The sequence below is a fragment of the Oryctolagus cuniculus genome, chromosome 2 (assembly GCF_051225735.1).
Source record: "Oryctolagus cuniculus isolate XC-2025 breed Fujian yellow rabbit chromosome 2, ASM5122573v1, whole genome shotgun sequence".
In the NCBI taxonomy this organism is placed as follows: Eukaryota; Metazoa; Chordata; class Mammalia; order Lagomorpha; family Leporidae; genus Oryctolagus; species Oryctolagus cuniculus.
In genome coordinates this window covers 41,773,473-41,794,834 of record NC_142868.1, presented here as the reverse complement: position 1 = coordinate 41,794,834, position 21,362 = coordinate 41,773,473, and the positions used below count along the sequence as shown (strand labels likewise).

The 21,362-nt window shown below is 49.2% G+C and overlaps 1 long non-coding RNA gene across 2 annotated transcripts; it reads right to left on the bottom strand.

Moving 5' to 3' along the window:
* Positions 1–9: 9 nt before the first annotated feature.
* LOC149127741 (uncharacterized) lies at positions 10–14,853 on the bottom strand. Of its 2 annotated transcripts, XR_016228879.1 has the most exons (6): positions 14,731–14,853; positions 13,494–14,434; positions 13,272–13,383; positions 7,060–7,309; positions 5,485–5,557; positions 10–95 (listed from the first exon to the last, which is right to left on the bottom strand). It is a non-coding gene; the product is annotated as an uncharacterized LOC149127741 (long non-coding RNA). The 2 variants fall into 2 exon arrangements; XR_016228880.1 differs by lacking the exon at positions 7,060–7,309.
* Between the last annotated feature and the right edge of the window lie 6,509 nt (positions 14,854–21,362).

Here is a 21,362-nt window from a genome sequence, read left to right as displayed (position 1 = left end):
CAGGAGTCAGGAGCTTCTTCTGGGTCTCCCACACAGGTGCAGGGGCCCAAAGACTTGGACCATCTTCTACTGCTTTCCCAGGCCATACCAGAGAGCTGGATCAGAAGAGGAGCAGCTGGGACTAGAACCAGTGCCCATATGGGATGCCGGCACTGCAGACAACGGTTTTACCTGCCGTGTCACAGCGCTGGCCCCCACACTGCTAATTTATTTTGAATGGAGATACAGCACAAATGAAAAAATAAAATATATCAGAACAGTGCTTCTCAAACTTAAAAAAATTAAATTTATTTGAAAGGCAGAAAAACAAAAACAGACTCAGAGAAAGACAGACAGACAGAGACCTTCCATCTGCCTATTCATTTCCTGAATGCCTGAAACAGTCAGGGCTTTGCCAGGTGGAAGCCAGGAGCCTGTAACCAAATCGCTCTCCACGTGGGTGGCAGGGAACCACCTACTGGAACCATCACCTGCTGCCTCCCAGCCTGTGTGTTAGCAGAAAGCTGGAATAGAGAGCGGAACTGGGACTCAAACCCAGGCCTCCCCGCATGGGAGACGGGCCAAATGTCCATCCCCTGCTTCTCCAGAGCTGGGCATCAGAGGCCTGAGTCTGTATCTCCTTTTTTTAATATTTATTTTATTTATTTGAAAGACAGAGTTACAGAGAGAGGCAGAGACAGAGAGAGAGGTCTTCCATCTGCTGGTTCACTCCCCAACTGGCCGCAACGGCCGGAGCTGTGCTATCCTAAGCCAGGAGCCAGGAGCCTCCTCCGGATCTCCCACGTGGGCACAGGAGCTGAAGGACTTGGGCCATCCTGTACTGCCTTCCCAGGCCATAGCAGAGAGTCGGACCGGAAGAGGAGCAGCCAGGACTAGAACCAGCGCCCATATGGGATGCTGGCACTGCAGACCAGGGCTTCAACCCGCTGTGCCATAGCGCTGGCCCCAAGAGTCTGTCTCTCTAGCAAGTTTCCAGAAAATGTGGCTGCTGCAAGTCTGTGGACCACATTTTGAGTTGAGACACCTACAAATAATTTAAAGATTTAAAAACTATCCCTAGCCTGACAAAAGAAGCTTTGTTAAATCCAAGATTCCCCACTTATTAATAATAGCCAGCCTCTCACCTGGTTTGCTCCTCTCTAGCTATAGGAGCTGTTGTGTGGATTAAAGGAGTTAATGCACACAGAAGAAATAGTGCTTAGTTCAGAGCAAATACACAGTGCGTGTTAGCTGTTATTATCTCCCAAAGGCCAATTTTATAACAGTGATCCGTAAGTCCCCTTTATCAGAATCCCTGTCGTACTAATGTGCAAGCCTGGATCCAGCATCAAATCTTCTGAAAAACCTCTAAGGACTGGGGCTCACCTTGTTGCACAGAAAGGTAAGCCACCACTTATGATGCCAGCATCCCCATACTGGAGCGTGAGTTCGAGTCCTGCCTGCTCCAGTTCCCATCCAGCTCCCTGCTAATGTGCCTGGGAAGGCAGCTGGAGATGACCCAAGTTCTTGGGCCCCTACTAGCTATATGGGAGACTCAAATGGAGTTCCTGGCTCCTGGCTTCAGCCTGGTCCAGCGCTGGCCATTGGTGCCCACTTGGGGAATGAACCAGAGGATGGAAGATCTCTCTCTGCCTGTGAAACAAGTAAATAAATAAATATTTGTAAAACTCTAAGAGAGGATTGGCATTTAAAAAATTACATACACTTATTTATTTAAGAGAGAAAGAGGACTCCCATGTACTGGTTCACATCCCGAACACCTGCAATGGTTGGGACTACACTAGGCTGAAGCCAGGAGCTGGGAACTTAACCCAGGCCTCCTGGGTGGCAAGGAGCCAAGTGCTTGAGTCATCACTGATGCCTCCCAGGGTGGGCACTAGCAGGAAGCTGGGATTGGGGGTGAAACTGGAACTCAAACCCAGGCCTTCTGACATGGGGTACGGGCTCCCAGCCAGCAGTGTAACCATTGGGCCAAATGTGAGCCCCAGGATTGGCATTTTTAACAGACCCTTTGCACACTAGAGCTGAAGAGCCACTGCCGGAGACTACAAGGGCACCTCAAGGAGTTCCTGAAAAATGAAATGAAAGGATTCGTTTCTGAAAACCCCTCGTACTGCAAGTCTCAGGTAGTCAGGGAGCAAAATGAATGTTTGAATATTTATCATGTGACATCATTCAGGATAAAGTGAGTATCACAGGGCATATGTGATTTTTTTTTAATAGCACATAGAAGAATCAGGTACTTTTAGGTGATTCTGTAACAAAGTGTTAAGACAAAGAACCTAGGACTTGTGACCCGGCATGGGACAGGGCTGTTGGGAGAGCCCTGTCTCTGAAGGCAGTGGTTAAGATGAGACCAACACAAGGCGGAGGTGGTAGGCACGTGAGCACACAAAGTAAGGGCATTCCAGGCAGAACAACGACGAGTGCAAAGACCCGGAGATGAGAACAAGCGTGCCCTTGGTCAGGACGGAAGGACGGCACCGACATGTTTGTAAGGACTGTGTGTGTATTGATTATGTCATAATTGACATGACTGGGAGTGACCCTGGCAGAATTTGAGATATGTCATTAGTGCATTAGCAATTACTTTTCTTTTAATTCAATGAGCATTAAGTACTCCTGCCCCACAAAGGGCGGGTGCTACACTAGACACAGAAGACAAGAGATACATCTAGGGCTGGCACTGTGATGTAGCCGGGTAAGCTGTCACCTGCTGTGCTGGCATCCCATGTGGGCATTGCTCGTGTCCTGGCTGCTCCACTTCCAATCCAGCTCCCTGCTAATGCGCCTGGGAAAGCAGCGGAGGATGGCCCGAGTCCTTGGGCCCCTGCCTTTCAAATAAATAAATAAATAAATATTTATATATACAAAAGGGAGAGAGATCCTTCCCAAAGCGCTCACCTCAACTAGCTCCTTCCTGGCGAAGGAGACAAGCACCTAAGTACACAATGAAAGCCGTGCCTGAGCAGGAGGGGGTGCAGGGCCTGGAAGCTTTGCTTGCTCTTTTATTAGAGGAAGAGAGACTAACTCCTGCCGGAGCAGGGTGGAAAGCTGCTCCACACGAGGTGACCTTTGCATTGAGCCTTTAAAGATGAGTAGGATTTAACAAGATAAATTGTTCCCAGCATCGCTGTGGACCTCATATTCTGAAAAATCCTCCAGGTACAAAACACCCGAACTGCGGAATTATATAATATAAATATCCTTTGGAAACCAGGAAAGCAGAACTGTGTCTGTCAAGAGCAGGGATCCAGGGCTCTGGGCTGGGGCGAGTGTGAGGACGAGAAGGGCACAGGACTCGGAGGCGAAGCATTGGCTGTTCAGGCTGGGGAGTCAAAAGTGACCCCACAAATGTGGAACCAGGAGTCTCTAGGGGTCTCAGCCTCAGAAAGGTGCCCGGCCCTCCTAGAGAAGGCACAGAGACCTCAGGTGCCACCTGCCCGCCCTGCTGGGGCTCCTGACACGGATAACTCAGTTTACACCACCGGACCCCCCAACGGCTCAACAGTGAGCCGCGCTGATCTGCAGAGGACGGGGCAAAGGACAGGCTGAGTGGAAGTTGTTTAAGGCCCAAGTAGGTCCATCCATATGTAAGTCCAACTCAATTAAAATTTTTTTTTTTTTTCAAAGACAGGAGAAGAGGGAGGAGGTGGATGAGAAGAGGGGGAAGTAAGTTACTAAACACCCCATCTGCTCTCCAGCTTGCGTTATCCGGACTGCTTCCCTGCTATGGACTGAACGTCTGTGTCCCTCGAAACTCATGTGTGGAAATCCTACCCCCAGTGTGAAATGACAGGAGTGGATTGGGCGGGTGGGGGGGCCCTGGGGGGGCCCTCTGGTCCTGATTCAGTCATGAGGGGGAACCGCAGAGAGCACCCTCACACTTGCCCCACCTTGTGAGGACACAGTGAGAAGTCAGCCGTCTGCCACGTGCACGAGCACCCTTGGAGGAAGCTGCCTCTGCTGGGATCTGGACTTCGAATTCCAGAACCGGAAGAATACATTCCTATTGTTCACAAGCTACCCAGTCTATGCACTTCGCTACGACAGCCAAACGAAGACACTTCTCCAAACTGGAGGCTCCCTCTCTGTACTGGGACCCATCAGACACAGCTGAGGATACAAATACAGCGAGAAGAAGAATCCGCGGCTGTTTGCATGCAGGATACTGCATCTCCCCTGTGTGGTTCCCGGAGCTTGGCAGTGAGGTCAAAGATAATGACGCAGAAGACTCCTCACACAACAGCCCTGAAGATCCCTCTGTAGGAACAAGTCCAACCCATGTGCTCAGAGCTTTCAATGCAGCTTTTTAGTCTGTCTCTCTTATGTGTGCGTGGACAGGCGGAGATCACCTGGCATCTCAGGGAAACCCCCAACGTAGAACATAGAGACACACACTGTAAACAAGCAAGCAACACACAAAAACAGAAACTAAGCAAGGAAGACAAACCATTTCAAAGTTAAGAAAGGGAAGAGCAATCATGGCTATGAAACAAGAATGGGATGCTATAAAAAAGTTAGAGGACAAAAAAATTGATCTTTAAAAATTAGAGATCTTAAAAATTAAAAATGTGAGAGCAGAGCTGAAATGAAATACTCAATAGAAGAGTTAAACAGAAATTTTTCAGGGCCAGCATTGTGACGCAGCAGGTTAAGCCTCCACTTCTGATGCTGGCATCCAGTCTCAAGTGGCTGCTCCACTTCCAATCCAGCTCCCTGCTAATGTACCTGGGAAAAGCAGCAAAGGATGGCCCAAGGGCTTGGGCCTCTGCACCCAAGTGGGAGAGCTGAAAGAAGCTCCTGGCTCCTGGCTTTGATCTGGCCAAGCCCTGGCTGCTGTGGCCATTTGGGAATGAACCAGCGGATGGAAGACTTCATGCCACAGCACTGGCCCCTCAACCAACTTAAAATCAAATGGTAAATAAATACTTACATGTAACAACCCCCCTCCCGGTGTACCAATATTAGGATGTATACTGATTAAAATACCACTTACTGTGTGCCTTAAATTCAGTAAGATTATTAGAAACAGTTGCCTTGGGGCTGGTGCTGTGGCACAGCGGGTTAACGCCCTGGCCTGAAATGCAGGCATTCCATATGGGTGCCAGTTCTAGTCCCGGCTGCTCCATTTTCAATCCAGCTCTCTGCTATGGCCTGGGTTAGCAGTAGAAGATGGCCCAAGTGCTTGGGGCCCTGCACCCACATGGGAGACCGGAAGAAGCTCTTGGCTTCAGATTAGAGCAGCTCCGGGCTTTGTGGCCATCTGAGAGTAAACCAGCGGATGAAAGACCTCTCTCTCTCTGTCTCTACCTCTCTCGGTAACTTTGTCTTTCAAATAAATAAAATGAAACTTAAAAAAAAGTGGCCTTGTGTACAGTGTCGTGGTCCCTGTGACATTCAGTTTCTCAGTCCCTTTCATGCTGCGATGACAGAATACCACAGACTGGGTGATTTGTGATGAACAGAAAGTTACTGACTCACAATTCTGGAGGCTGGAAAGTCCAAGAGTTAGGGGCTGGCTGCCATCTGACGGGAGCCTTCTTCCTGTGTTGGCCTGGGGTAGAAGGACAAAGAGAACAGCCTTGTCATCCCAAGGCTTTAGAACCAACACCAATCCATCCCTGGTGAGAAGGCTCCGCCATCACCACCTAAACACCTCCTGTGAGGCCCCACCTTCCCACCCTGCTGTGCTGGGGACTGAGTTTCCAACACATGCTTTTTGGGGGACACATTCAAGCCACAGCATCCAGCAACCTCCAAGCCTGCACACTTGATGCTCATTTTCAAACCGCACTCACATCCTTCTAATGGCTTCCATTGGTCTCTTGAAGTAATCAGACTTCACCTGTGCATCGTTTTGGCGACATAGGTAAGCACTTTTTCACTATGAACTTGGAATATGTGTTGTGAAACTGCCCTTTATGAAGCTGGGAGGTTAAAAGCCAAGCCTGGCCGGCGCTGCGGCTCACTAGGCTAATCCTCTGCCTACGGCGCCGGCACCCCGGGTTCTAGTCCCGGTCGGGGCGCCGGATTCTGTCCCGATTGCTCCTCTTCCAGGCCAGCTCTCTGCTGTGGCCCAGGAAGGCAGTGGAGGATGGCCCAAGTGCTTGGGCCCTGCATCCGCATGGGAGACCAGGAGGAAGCACCTGGTTCCTGGCTTTGGATCGGCACAGCGCGCCGGCTGAGCAGCCATTTGGGGGGTGAACCAACGGAAGGAAAACCTTTCTCTCTGTCTCTCTCTCACTAACTCTGCCTGTCAAAAGAAAAAAGAAAAGCCAAGCACTTTTCCAGTAGGAAAATATCACCAGAGAGGCGCTCTGGCAGTCTGATGCCCTGGAAATCTCTCCTTCAGTGACGTCACCCCCAGCCGCACACCAGGTGAACCTCAGCGAGAGGGGAGGCTTGTCTCAGGTTTGACGCTGGGAATTCCCACCACTCGCAGTAAAGGCGGCCTCCCTGGAGGAGAGGATGCTCAAGGGGAGATCGGGATAGGTGTCAGTTGTTGAAAATCGTATGCTGAAAAGATGTTTCCCCGTCTCTCATCTGATGGGTCAGTTAGCATTTGATGATGCAGTTGGTTCCAGGAAATCAGATTCATGACTTCAATCTGCACTGTCATTTGTCTCAGCCATTGGATTCTATTTTTTTTTATATCCCAAATAGGTTTATTAGGATGGTTTCCTACTCATCTTTATTCCATTCTTATGGCTGTCGTTAGCGGTGTTACACAGCCAGTTGGGAGCAATTATAGCGTAAATTTCACCAGACGCATCCTATTTCAGAGCTTATTCCATTAGGAAAAATTCTATCCAGAAATTCTACTGCAGTCCTAAGCGAATTAGCATGATCCTGACACACGCACTGTATTAGCCTTGCATGTGATCAGGTTGGAAGTTTGCCAAGAAAGTCACTCGCCAGATGCATCTTTCTCTATCTGAACTTTCAAGGGTTAAAATAATGATATACCTAAATTGATTTCATGATTCGCTAACTGAAGCCAAAAGGCTTCAATAATTGAGTTATTTTAAAATCTTTACTTGAAACTAAGTAAAATACCTCTTATTGTTTTCCTTTTTTTGGTTGTCCCGTTTCTATGTTGTTTCTGTACTTCAACCGCAGGGAACTGTGATGGGTTGGCTGACTAAGACGTGCAAGCTGCGAGGTAGGTGAGATGCTGCCTTGCCTGTGCACTCTTCTTCCGGGGAAGTTCCACTCCTTCCTTTGAGGTTTCCGGAGTCCTCCCGCTCAGACATCACATCCTCAGCATAATCCCTTCAAACAGATGCGGGTGGCGCCGCCATTTGATCTGGGTAATAAGTTGAAACATACGTGATCGCAGTTTGTAGGTAACACAGGGTCAAATATCAGTAATCTCGTATGTCTCAACAAACATGAAGCATGTTCTTTAATTTTTATTTTTTTAAAGCTTATTTTTTTATTTGAAAGGCAGAGATGCAGAGTGCCATCTCCCCGTCCACTGGCTCACTCCCAAATGCCCACAACACCTGCAGCAGGGCCAGGCCAAGGCCAGGAGCTAGGAACTCCACCTGAGTCTCCTACAGGGGTGGCAGGAGCCCAGTCACCTCCCGGTGCACAAGAGAAGGAAGCTGGGTTGGAGGCAGAGGAGCTGGGCCTCCAGCCCAGGCCTTCCAACGTGGGATGCTGGTGCCCCAAGGAGTGGCTTACCCTGCTGAGCCACAGCACCCAGCTCCAGCTGGTTTGTTTTCTTAAACTTCATTAATGAATGACTTCCATCCTTAGTCTTATTTGATAGCATTTATTGGATTTCTTTACAGGGCCACTTAAAGATGTGCTAACCTCCTCCCGTAGTTCAAACCTCTGTAACTTTCTGAAACCTCCACATGAACTGGCTTCACAATCAGGTGAAAACACCAGCAGGAATCAACTGTATTTTTCTTTTTTATTTATTTGTTTGAAAGGCAGAATTACAGAGAGGCAGAGGCAGAGAGAGAAAGAAAGGTCTTCCATCTGCTGGTTCACTCCCCAGTTGGCTGCAATGGCTGGAGCTGTGCTGATCCGAAGCCAGGAGCCAGGAGCTTCTTCTGAGTCTCCCACATGGGGCCATCTTCCACTGCTTTCTCAGGCCATAGCAGAGAGCGGGATTGGAAGTGGAGCAGCTGGGTCTCGAACCAGCACCCATATGGGATGTAGGCACTGCAGGCTGCGGCTTCACCCACTACGCCACAGCACCAGCCCCGCAGCTGTCTTTTTCTAATGAGAACCTGCTTTTCTGTTGGGGAAGTTCCTGGCCGTGTGTTTCTCCTGGAGTTTGCAAGGCTGCTTCTCTGTGGCTGCCCCCGCAGCCGACATGGTGACAAAGAGCTTGCAGAATTCTTGAACATGGTACTGGGACTTATGGCAAAGCAGTAAGTGATATATAAGAAACATTATTCATGGGGTCAGCCCTGTGGCGTAGTGGGTTAACGCCATGGCCTGAAGTGCTGGCATCCCATATGGGTGCAGGTTCGAGACCTGGCTGCTCCACTTCCAATCCAGATCTCTACTATGGCCTGGGAAAGCAGTAGAAGATGTGCTTGGGCCTCTGCACCTGTGTAGGAGACCCGGAAGAAGCTCCTGGCTCCTGGCTCCTGACTTCAGATCGGCACAGCTCTGGCCGTTGCAGCCAATTGGGGAGTGAACCAATGGATGAAAGACCTCTCTCTCTCCCTCCCTCCCTCTCTCTCTCTCTGTAACTCTTTCAAATAAATAAATAAATCTAAGAAAGAAAGAAAGAAAGAGGGGGGGTGGGTAGAGACAGTGTTATCCTCATCCTATCCCTTCCCAGAGAGGCAGCAAGAGAAGATATTCTATTTGCTTCTTCAGGGTGGTGACGCTTAGCCAGGGCAGAGGCTGATGGGATACACTTTGAATCCTGTTTCAAAGGACAGTGTATGGTAGGCCTAGCAGTGAACATGCCGGTGTCCCAGACCAGAGGGTCTGGGTTCGACACCTGGCTCCGACTCCCAACTCCAGCCTCCTGGTAATGCAGATCGTGGGATGCAGCCGTGTTCTTGTCGCCTAGGCTTGGCCACGCCCCGCTCTCCCGGTGTAGACACTGAGGCAGGCATTGCCGCTGGTTTGCACTGCGGCTGGGTGACACTAGGTCTAGTTCCTTCTCCAAAATACAGCCGGGAAAACCCACCAGAGAGGCTTGTGATGTCACGGCATTTCTATATTCTCGCTGCCTTGCCATTTTTTGGTGACTCTTTTCATATCCAATAATGTCATGTCAATTCCGTGTGTGGTGTTAGTTAGCAAATCTAAAGTTGCTCGTTTTTATCATCATTGATTTCCCTCAGCATATACTCTTACTCTCTGACCTCTCAGTTATTGCTAAGATGCCTTAGCTTTTTTTAAAATGACTTATATATTTGAAAAGCAGAGTTTACATAGAGGCAGAGGCAGAAACAGAGAAAGACAGAGGTCTCCTATTTTGGTTCACTCCCCAAATAGCAGCAACGGCTGGAGCTGGGCCCATCCAAAGCCAGGGGTCAGGAGCTTCTTCCCTGTCTCCCATGCGAGTGCAGGGGCCCAAACACTTGGGCCATCTTCTACTGCTTTCCCAGGCCATTGCAGAGAGCTGGATTGGAAGTGGAGCAGCTGCGACTTAAATCAGCACTTATAAGTGATGTTGGCACTGCAGGCGGTGGCCTTACCCACTATGCTACAGCGCTGGCCCCACGATGTCTTAACTTATAAAAAAAATCCTGGTGCTGTGGCACAGTGGGTTAATAGACCAGGCCTGCAGCAACGGCATTCCATATGGGCACCAGTTCAAGTCCCGGCTGCTGCAGCCATCTGGGGAGTGAACCAGCAGATGGAAGACATCTTGCTGTCTCTGCCCCTCTCTGTAACTCTGTCTTTCAAATACATAAAATACATCTTTTTAAAAAACAATCATATAAGACTGAGTGCCCTTTGCGTCTTCTTTGAAATTTCTGACAAACTGAATGTGTGGTCAGAACGTCTCCCCATGGCAGACCATCTGTCTGTTACTCCTTACAACGTGTCCATGTTTGTCTGATATATTTAGAGGCTGAATTTTTTTAGGTGCAGAAAAATTAAAATTTTCATTACTTCACAGCGCAGATTTTTATCATTACACCACTGGGTCCACATTTTTGCCTTTAATCTTTCAATTTATTTAACGTTTAGATATGCCTCTTACAAATCGCATATTAATTTTTTTACCTAGTCAATTTTATTTTTGCTTTTTAGTTAGAGTATTTTATCTTTGTATGCAATACAATTATTAATATATTTGGATTTTAACCTGTCGCGTGACTTTGTGCCCGAGTTGCTCTGGTTTTTATTTTCTCTCTCCTTCACTCCTTCAGCGTTCAGGACTGCCAGGCCCCGACGCTATGCGCAGGTCCAAAGCGTCTGCCCTTTCTCTTCTTTCATGATTCTGTTTGGTTCTATCGTCCCCCTTCAGGCTCCTTGGTGAATTCAGACTTTCTGTCTGGGTTCACATCTGACCTTTGGAACTGGCCGAGGCGCGCTCGCGTGGAACTCTAGGAACATCTGTGCTGGGCTGTCCTGGAGACTTGGTTGCGCATGGCACTTCAGGTTGACAGCTGTGATGCAGCCTGGCTAGTCTGCAGCCCCTGTCTCGATCCTGCCCAAACACAGGGGTTGCCACAACAGGGGCTTGCTTTGTAGTTGCCACTCAAGTCCATAACCAGCTGGCCATGAGTGAAGAAGATTCCTCTCACTCGTTTGGGTGGGCCTGAGTCAGTGAACCGGAAGCATGGAGAGCCGAGCGGAGGCAGCCCCTGGGGGAGAGGAAACTCTGCCCGCAGATCACAGCTCCAGCCTGGGACAGGCCGGCAGGGGCCTTCTGAGGGCCAGCAGGCACAATGGTGCGGGACGACTCCGTCCCGGGACTGTGCCCTCCACCTTCCCTTACCTCTGTGCGGAGCTCAGTGATCCGCCTCCATGCTGCTACTTCGAAGATATTCTGTGTCCCTCATCCCTGGCTACCTTTTCCTTTCTTTCTTTTTTATTTATTTGAAAGGCAGAGATCAGAGTCACATAAAGAGAGAGAGAATCATTCATTCACTGGTTTATTCCCAATTCCTGTACTAGCCAGGGCTGGGCCAGGCCAAAGCCAGGACCCAGAACTCCATTGGGGTCTCCCACATGGGTGGCAGGGGCCCACGTATCTGCAGGGATGCTGGCCTGGCCAGCAGGGGCCTTGTGCGCCGCACCACGACACCAGCCCTTTTGCCCTTGATTTTCTAGGTTTAGGTTTTTTCTCTCCAGAATTTGGCATGTCAGGTCCCACAAGCTTTGCAGTTCTTCCTAGCTTTCGATGTAAATTACATCTATTTTATTCAATGCTTTTCATTTTAGAGAAACGGTTGATTCTTACTAGCCTATCCTTAGCTGAACAGAAACTCCGGTTCGCATAGAATGCTACAACACAGACACCATCTTTCGACTCTAACGCTCTCGTCTGCCAGCCCTGGAGTGGGGCATCTCAGAGCCACAAGCCGATCTGCACTTTGTCATCCATCAGCCTGCACATCTTCCAAATGTGCTTCCAGTGCCCAAACTCCTGTCACTGCATACATTCAGTGTGAACACATCTGCAGGGTGAGACCGCGGGGCCAGGGCTTCCCTGGGAGCCCCATCCCGAGGGGTATGGCATTTGCAGAGAACGGGGCAGGGCATGGGGTAGGGGCTATGCTCTAGACTGAGAGCCAACCCCCGTGGGGGCTTTTCCTGGCCTGGTGATGGAGGCAGTTAGAACCCTAAACATTCAGCAGTGAGATCAAGTTAGTGAACTTCCACTGGAATAGGGGGTGGTCATTTCAGTTCAAATTAGGCTGAACAAGCAGAAGGCTGGAATGGAAAGAGATTCTTAGACAGCAGGCAGAGGCGGGGCTGAGAGCAGAGGGCGGGCCTGTGGTAATATTTGCTAATGATGGGGTGGAGCCCTGGGGAGTGCTTTAGTGGGAGTGCTTAGTAGGAGCCAAGAGCCAGGCTGGCTCAGCAGCTCTGAGGGGAGCCAGGGCCTGGTAGGCCAGCACCGCCCACCTACAGTTCTCCTGTGGCAACTTTTCGCATCCGCTCCCGGCTCTTCCTCTCTGCCAGTTCTCCTACCTACCCATGTGTGCCTCCTTCCCTTTGCTCAATCAAACTGTGGCTAGAGACGGAGTTGCATGTGAGCCCCATACCACACTTCTCATGGAAGACGCACGGCGCCAACACTTCTTCCTCAAGCTTTGCTTTTGTTTGCAGGATTGTGGAAATCTTTTTTTTTTTTTTTTTTTTTTTTTTTTTTTTGACAGGCAGAGTGGACAGTGAGAGAGAGACAGAGAGAAAGGTCTTCCTTTGCCGTTGGTTCACCCTCCAATGGCCGCCGCGGCCGGCACACTGCACTGATCCGATGGCAGGAGCCAGGTACTTCTCCTGGTCTCCTATGGGGTGCAGGGCCCAAGGACTTGGGCCATCCTCCACTGCACTCCCGGGTCATAGCAGAGAGCTGGCCTGGAAGAGGGGCAACCGGGATAGAATCCTGCACCCCGACCGGGACTAGAACCTGGTGTGCTGGCGCCGCAAGGCGGAGGATTAGCCTAGTGAGCCGTGGCGCCGGCTAATCTGTCTTTATTCAAAGGGATTGCCCACCTTATTGTGCTCTACTGGCCACTTTCTTGTCGTTCTGTGCACTTTTCCAAGGAGCTCATGTCACGACCAGGGATTCAAGTACCAGGTACATGCGGCTGACTTGAGAGCCCACGTTCGCAGCCCTGCTGGTTGTCTAGGGCCACAGGTATGGATACCTTGAGCTTGATGTGTGGAAACTTAGCTCAGTCTCTTTCCCTAAAGCACTCAACAGCTCTTCTTCATTCATTCATCCACTCACTGAGCCGTTCTGGGCCCAGGGGCATCCCGAAGTGAGCCCGAAGAATCCCAGGCAGGACCACCATGGCGCCTGCCTGGACAGAGCTGCTGGTGGAGCGAAACAAACCCCTCTGAGTGGCCACCAGTTTTCCAAGTGCAAACCGCCTCCTCAAAGCCCACGGCCAGCACCTGTTTTGTTTTTCCCCACAAAGAATTTAAGTGCCCGCCCCCAAGAAAAATCAAGAAATATCCAAACACTTGGGACAAAGAAACGCCCCCCCCACCCCATTTTTCAGAGACAGAAAGGGGCAGGAGGGAGCACCACCAGAGCCGCAGTGATGGAACCCCACAGACCCTTCAGTTCCCTTCCTACGTACGTGAAGGCCATGGGCAGGTACCTTGAGCAGTGTAAGGAACGATTATTTTCAAGGGGAAATGCTGAATCCTCCAACCTGCCAATTCTGCCTGAGTGCAGGAGGCCTTCCCCAGAGACAGAATCCACAGGTGCACCTATAAACACGGAAAGAGCTTTATTCTCAAGAACTGTCTCTACCATGACAGAATCAGGCCAATTGGGTGTCTGCAGGGTGGGCCAGGGGGAGGAGCCGGGGCTGTGGTACCAGTAGGAAGGCTGAGCCAGGGGCTGGCAGGATTTCCTCCTGCTTGGGCGAGGTCAGCTGTAGTCACTCCAGGCCTGGAACTAACCGGACGAGGCTGGCCCACAGTACGGAAGGCCATCTAGTTTACTCAGAGTGTACCTGTGTAAACGTGGCTCTCATCCAAAAACACTCCCAGGGAACCATCTGGAATAATGTTCGACCACGTAGGCGTGCTGCGGCCCAGCCAAGTTAACACATTCAAGTGCAGCGTCGCAGTTAGGGAAGGAGAAAACCGTTTCAGACGTCTAAGGAAGGCCTCCAGACATTCACCGCTCAGCGCACCTTTTCCTACGAGACACTTGGGAAGCTCTGGCAAAGCCACGCAGTAAACCGAGGGAGAAAACCCGCAGGTGCGGAAGGCTCGGTTCAGGCAGGTCCTGGGACACCAGCTGTGTAGCAGGCCCAGGAACAACCCGGGGAAGCTGGCGGTGGCTGGAAGGCACTGAGGAGGGGAGGAAGGGAGAGGGAAGGATGCACTTCTCTGCTTTTTCTCAGGGACTCCGGGAGATGCTCGGTCAAAGCACACACTCCAGGGCTATGCGTCTAGGGTTCAAATCCTGGCCTCACTGTTTCGTAGCAGGGTGAAACTGAGCAAGCTACTTAACGCCTCAGGGCTTCGGTTTCTTCCTCAGCTCGGGGGTAATTATCGTATGTTTTGCTTGGAGGGACGGCGTGTGGGGCCGCTTTAGTCAGGATGACCCAGATGATGTTTCAGCGACAACTCCGAAACCTCGGCTGGCCGCTGAGAGCTGCAGATACTTGCCTTTGCCGTCTGTGTGTCCCCTGGGCTCGGAGTCTCTGCCACCTGGAATGAGTGTTCTCTGTGGTTGGGAGGAAGGTGGCGAGCCCGTACCAGTCGTGGAAGGTTTGCGCCCAGAACTGATCCATGTCATTTCCCCTGGCTGAGCATGGAAAATGCTAATCAACCCGAGCTTCTGCCGGGCGGGGGGAACAGAATGTTGGTGGGGAAACCCCAGAGCCCTAATCCCTCCCCCCACAGCAATCCGTGGCGCCATATAAGAAGGGGGTGGATCCTGGAGGAGGGATAAGGGAAAGTTTGGAGAAGCTGGAAGGGCGCTGAGTCCCGAGGGGGCAAGGGGGCGAGGGGGCGAGGGGGCGAGGACACTAGGGCGTGAGGCCGAGGCTGAGGGCTCTCTCTCTGCTGGTTCACTCCCCAAATGCCAGCAACAGCTCGCACCCGGCCAGGTGAAAGCCCCGGGAGGCAGGAACTCAGTGCAGGTCCCCCATGCAGGTGGGCAGGTGGCAGGGATCTCAGCACTTCAGCCATCACCTGCTGCCTCCCAGGGTGCTCATTAGCAGGAAGTCGGAATTGGGAGTGGAGCTGGGACTCAAATCTAGGCACTCTGTGGGAGGCGGGGGTCCCAAGTGGTGTCCTAACTGCTAGGGCAAAAATCTGCGCCTAAAATTGAATTTCTAAATAGCCTTTTATTTAGAATAAAACTTGCAAAGATTAGTTCTTATTTACCCTACTTCGCATTTCCTCTGTTAACAATTTATGTTAGTGTAGTATATGAAAAGGCTTCAAAAAGTTTGTGGAAAATGTGTATTATGGAAAAACTTTTAAACCAAAATATACGACTTGGCTTTTCATTCCATTTCCCATGAACTTTTTGTAATCTTTCATATTTATCACAACTATTGAAACAATGTTGATATGTTTTTACCAACGGAAGCCCACATTTTCTTTAGCTTTTACCTAATGCCGCTTTTCTGTCCTAGGAGCCCACTCAAGATACCACATTTAGCCTTCCTGTCTCATTTATTCTATGGAAATCTCACGATTTGCTTTTGCTGAAGACAAAAAAAACTGAATTCAGAGCCCACTGGCAGAGTTGGGATTTAACCCTCCAACAGAGAACAAGATCTCCCCCTAGTGTTTAGAATTGATAACAGCATCTTAACTTGCAAGAGAACAAAAACGGGTAGAATTTGACATTTAGAATAAAAATGGATTCTTTACTGATGTCCACCTTCTTCCTAAGAGGATATTTATAGAACAAAATGGAAACAGAGTCAGGGCTTTGGGAATGAAGCAGCAGCAAGCAGGGCTCACCAGGTTCTCCCATCTCATTATAAACTTTACCTAGTATTCCTGTAAGCCTCCTTAAATTGTTCTGCCACAAAACAGGCTCTACAAGTAAATTCAGTTGTTGCAATTGGGATTAATACATAGATTTAAACAATGTGGCAACAGACACAAAAAATACAAAAGTGATGCAGTACATAGGTCTGTATCTAGGTACTGCGTTCTAGAAAAATACACTCATGTGAGACTTCATCTGGGGGATGTTGAGCTACTTAATGACTAATGCTCTTAATAATTTTTTCAAGATTAATTAATTTGAAAGAATGAGAGAGAGAGAGAGAGAGAGAGAGAGATCTTTCATCTGCTGGTTCACTCCCCAAATGCCCACAATAGTCAGGGCTGGACCAGGTTGAAGCGAGGAGCCAAGAACTCCGTTTGGGTCTACCCACGTGGCTGGCAGGAACCCAAACACTTGAACCACCTTCTGCTGCTCTCCCAGGCACATGAGCACTTGTATCTGCTGCCTGCCAGGTGCATTAGCAGGAAACCGACTGGAAGCAGAGGTAGGACTGGGTCTGAGGCACTCGCGTATGCGAAGCAGAGGTGCCGCACAGCGGCTCACCTCACTGCACCGTGACGCCTGCAGCTCTGGATAATTTTATACCAAAGGCAGAGCAGCTTTCGTTCTTCACGAACCCCTGATAAACACCAAAACACTAAGGTACAATTCAGCAAACGCTTCTTGTGACCCAGATATATAAACCTAAGATGACGTGACTGAGAAGGCTAAGGCATCAAAGAGTGTGGCCCTCCCGGCATGTGCTACCTGCCTCACTCAATCAGCGAGGGTTTTGCAGGGGCAGGATGCTCAGGAAGCTACGAGTTATGGTTCTCTCAGTTTTTGAAAAAGCAGTGGTTGTGCATGTGGCCATGGCAAGGATTTCAGACAGAACCCAAACGACCCCAGTAGGAGGCAGTGTCCCCACCTCCATTCGCCTCGTCCTCCTCCTCACTGGTAACTAGCTGCCACTTTCATCTGTGTCCCCCAGAGGCAGTCATTGCTAATCAAGCAAACAGAGACACAGCCCCTTTTATTCCCCAACTGGCAGTGTTTGGCACCTTGTTTTTACTTAAAAGTTTAAAAAATGTGCTGGGGCAGGCAGTGACTTATAGGTGAGCCCCTATCTGGAATGCCCACATCCCTTATCAGAGTACCTGGTTCGAGCCCCAGCTCCTGTACTTCTGACCCCGCTTCCTGCTGATGTGCACCGTAGGAGGCAGCAAGTGGTGGTGCAGGTACTTGGGTCCCTGCCATGGGAGACATGGATGGAGTTCTAGTCTCCTTGCCTTTGACTTGGTCCAGCTCCATCCATCCTGGGTTTTTTGGGAACGAGCAGGAGATGGAAGATCTGTCTCTGTATCTCTGCTTTTCACACACACAAAAAATACAATTTTTTAAATTGAGAATTAATGCTTCAACTTAAATTTTTGAAAATTTCTTTAAAAAATTATTTTTATTTGATAGGCAGAGTTATACAGTGAGAGAGAGAGACAGAGAGAAAGGTCTTCCTTCCATTGGTTCACCTCCCAAATGGCTGCTATGGCCGGCGCTATGCCAACCCGAAGCCAGGAGCCAGGTGCTTCCTCCTGGTCTCCCATGCGAGTGCAGGTGCCCAAGCACTTGGGCCATCCTCCACTGCCCTCCCTGGCCACAGCAGAGAGCTGGACTGGAAGAGGATCAGCCAGGACTAGAACCTGGTGCCCATATGGGATGCTGGTGCCGCAGGCAGATTAGCCAAGTGAGCCACAGCATCAGCCTTCTTTTTAAAAAAAATTTTTTTTTGAATATTTGAAAGAGATAGACAGTGGTGTCTTAACCATTGCTCCAAATACCTGCCCCTTGGTTTTGCTTTTAACAATGTATCTTGAGTGTCCTTTGTCATCATTACATAGAGCTATTGCATCTTGATCTTCCTAATGGCTGCATAATATTTCAGTGAATAATGTATCATCATTTAATCAATGTTCTATTGCTGGACACTTAAGCTGAGCCTTGGCTACAAATAACACTATATTATATATCCTTGTATTCTTATCTACACAGTAAATGTGCAGGTGTATCTGTAAGAGAAATTCTTACAGGGGAATATCTGGTCCGAGTAATTTTAATTTTGTTAAGGATTATAAGTTGCTCTTTTTTATAAAAAAAGTTTACTTTTTAATTTGAGAGGTAGAGTCAGAGAGAGAGGGGAAAGAAGGTATTCCATTTGCTGATTCAATCCCCAAATGGCCAGGCCAATCCGAAGCCAGCAGCTAGGAGCTTCTTCCGGTCTCCCTCACTGGTGCAGGGGACCAAGCACTTGGGCCATCTTCTACTGCTTTCCCAGGCCATAAGCAGAGAGCTGGATCAAAGAGGAGCATCCAGGACACAAACCAGTGTCCATTTGGGATGCTGGCGCCACAGGTGGAGGCTTAGCCTACTATGCCACTGCACTGGCCCCTATAAATTGCTCTTTAAAGAGATTCCTACCAGTACCTACTTTCATTCAATAGATATTTGAGAGATGGGTGTTTGGTACAGCAGTTAAGACATTGCTTGGGTCACCCACATCCCACAGCAAAGCGCCTGGGTTTGAGTCCCAGCCCTGGTCCTGATTCCAGCTTCCTGCACTATGGGAGGCTGCAGGTGACGGTGCCCCTACCACGCATCCTGGAGTAAGTCCCAGGCGCCTGCCTTCAGCCTGGCCCAGATTCAGCTGCTGTGGCATGTGGGCACTGGCCCAGCAGATGGAAGATCTCTCTGTTCCTCTCAAATGCATGTACATTAAAAAAAAATTAAAATTCACTTCCCTGTTCCCCCTCCAAAAGAAAAACAACAAAACCAAAAGTTGAGTGCCTAGCATGGGACAGGCACTGTTCTAGGCACTTGTGTTACACTGATAAAGTGATCATCTCGGCTCCTGTGAAGCTTGTGTTGTGTGTGCACAAGTGTCAGTGAGCATGAAGAGAGGAAGAAGGGAAAACAGGCACAGTCATGAATTCTGTGGAATGCCAGAAAGCAGTAAGTGCTATGAAAAAAGAACTTTTTTTTAAAATTAAGAACTGAGTGGGGTTGAGTCACAGTTTTCCCTGGGGTGGTGTCTCCAGACCCTGGAGCAGGTGCGGGATCTATGCATTGGCTGTGTGGGCTGCAGCATCTCCTAGGAGAGACAGGCAGTGCCTTCTTTGCCCTCTGGTGGGGAGCACCCGGAGGCTCGAGGTCCAGCCGGGGGACAGGGCGTGGTGAAGTGGAGCAGCTCAGTCAGGCAGGGAGGTGACAGTGCCAGAGCACAAAGGGACCCAAGCAGCACATGCCTTGCCCTTCTCACTGAAGAAAAGGGGGCCCTGGACAATTGGAGATGATTGACAACCCAGAATGACATTTTACAGGGATCACTTGTGGTTCTGTGGGAGTGAGGGTTGAAGCAGGGAAGTGGTGAGATCCTGCATGTATCTTCTTTGCCCAGGACTTGGGCCCCTCACAAGGGACAGCACCACTCTTAGGGAAAATAGTCTCTCCCCAATCCTCTAGACAGCTTTCATGGTGGCTCTGCTGTTCTGACTGAACCCCAGTCTCCAGTTAATCCAGTAATAGGTATCTCACCAATGCTGGGGAACCTTGTCCCTAGAAATCTTGGACTTGGGATGAGAGTTCAATTTTTGAACAGATACTCTTGGGAGCAGGCACAGAAATCAGTGTTTGAATGGTCCTTCAGGTGATTCCAACGTTAAAAATCTCTAATGCAGACCATCTCACTTGTTTATTTCATGTGCTGTTACTTCTTTAAAGGTAGCGTCTCAAAATCAGCCTTATTGGGTCTGGTGCAATGGCGCACTAGGTTAATCCTCCACCTGCGGCACTAGCATCCCATATGGGTGTCGGTTCTAGTCCCAGTTGCTCCTCTTCCAGCCCAGCTCTCTGCTGTGGCCCGGGAGTGCAGTGGAGGATGGCCCAAATGCTTGGGCCCGGAACCCGCATGGGAGACCAGGAGGAAGCACCTGGCACCTGATTGGCACAGCGTGCCGGCCATAGCAGCCATTTTGGGGGTGAACCAACGGAAAGACCTTTCTCTCTGTCTCTCTCTCACTTGTCTATAACTCTACCTGTCAAATAAATAAATAAAATCTTTAAAAAAAAATCAGCCTTATATTCCACCAACAGTGTCAGGCTGTGATTGTATGTGTACGTGTGTGTGGTGGGGGCAGTGCATCACTAAAGACTTCTAGGGGTAGGTGCTGTAGCTTCAGCTGGTAAAGCTACCACCTGCAGCACCGGTATCCCATATGGGTGCTGGTTCATGTCTGGGCTGCTCTAATTGCAATCCAGCTCCCTGTTTATGGCCTGAGAAAGCAGCAGAACGCCAAAGTGTTTGGGCCCCTGCACCCATGTGGGAGACTTGGAAGAAGCTCCTGGCTTCTGGTTTCAACCCAGTTCAGCCCTGGCCATTGTGGCCAGTTGGGGAGTGAACCAGCAGATGGAAAATTCTTTCAAAGGAATAAATCTTTTTTAAAAATGAATTCTATATGATAATATAGGTCTGGTGAAGTTTTGGAATTAATATTTGTATACAGTTTCGGGAACTAAGCTTTTTTTACTCTAGCAGGGACTTCAGAATTAAGAAAAAGTTACCCTGTCAGGCATAAATGTGATTCGATTTCCTAAGTAAATAGATCATTTGGGGTCAGCACTGTGACGCAGCGGGCTAAAGCTCAGGCCTGCAGCACCAGCATCCCATATGAGCACGTTTGAGTCTTGGCTGTTCCACTTTCGATCCAGCTCTCTGCTGTGGCTTGGGAAAGCAGTAGAAGATGGCCCAAGGCCTAGGGCCCCTGCACCCATGTGGGAGACTCGGAAGAATCTCCTGGCTCCTGGCTTTGGATTAGGGCTCAGCTCCAGCAGTTGCAGCCACTGGAGAGTGAACCAGTGGATGGAAGGCTTTTCTTTCTCCACCTCTTATTGTAATTCTTTGAAATAAAAGAAATCTTCAAGAAACCAATAATTATCCTCAAATCTCTTTTGTAATTTACTGTATTTCCCTAATTTCTATACTAAACATGTAGGTTTTTTTTTTTTTTTTTTTTTACAATTGTACAAACTATATGCCGTTTTCATTGAGTATCTGCAATCAGGAATTAAGGTTTGTGCCAACCTCCCACTAGCAGTTATTGTACAGACCTCTGCAAAAGGAAACCCGTCAGCACTGAAAGTGAAAAACCTCCTCGCATCTTAAGGCGATGACGTTCCAGCCCTCCATTTAGTATTTGATAAGCATGGTAGCATGCTTCTGCGATGTTGATTTCCAGATAGAGGCGCTGCAACCCATCATCACTTTTCACCTCTGTATTTGTTAATATCTTCAGTTCACTTTTTAAAGTAATGTCTATTACTATCAAACCAGGAGAAATACAGATTTTCCCCTTGCTTTCTGTGCAATCAGATTTTGTTTTTAATTGACAGGTGATAACTGTACATATTTGTGAGATATAATGTTTGATGTTTCACCGCATTCATGCATTGTATAATGACTGAATCACAGTAATTAGCATACCCATCACCTCAAATATTTAGCATTTCTTTGAGGTAAGGACATTTAAAATCCTCTTGAAATAGGATACCTAACTGTAGTCACCCTCCGTGCAACAGAACCTCAGCACCCATTGCTCCTCCCTAACCACACTTAACTCCGTACCCACCCCAGCGCTCCCTGCTCCTCCCTAACTCTGTACCTGATGCCCAGCCTCCT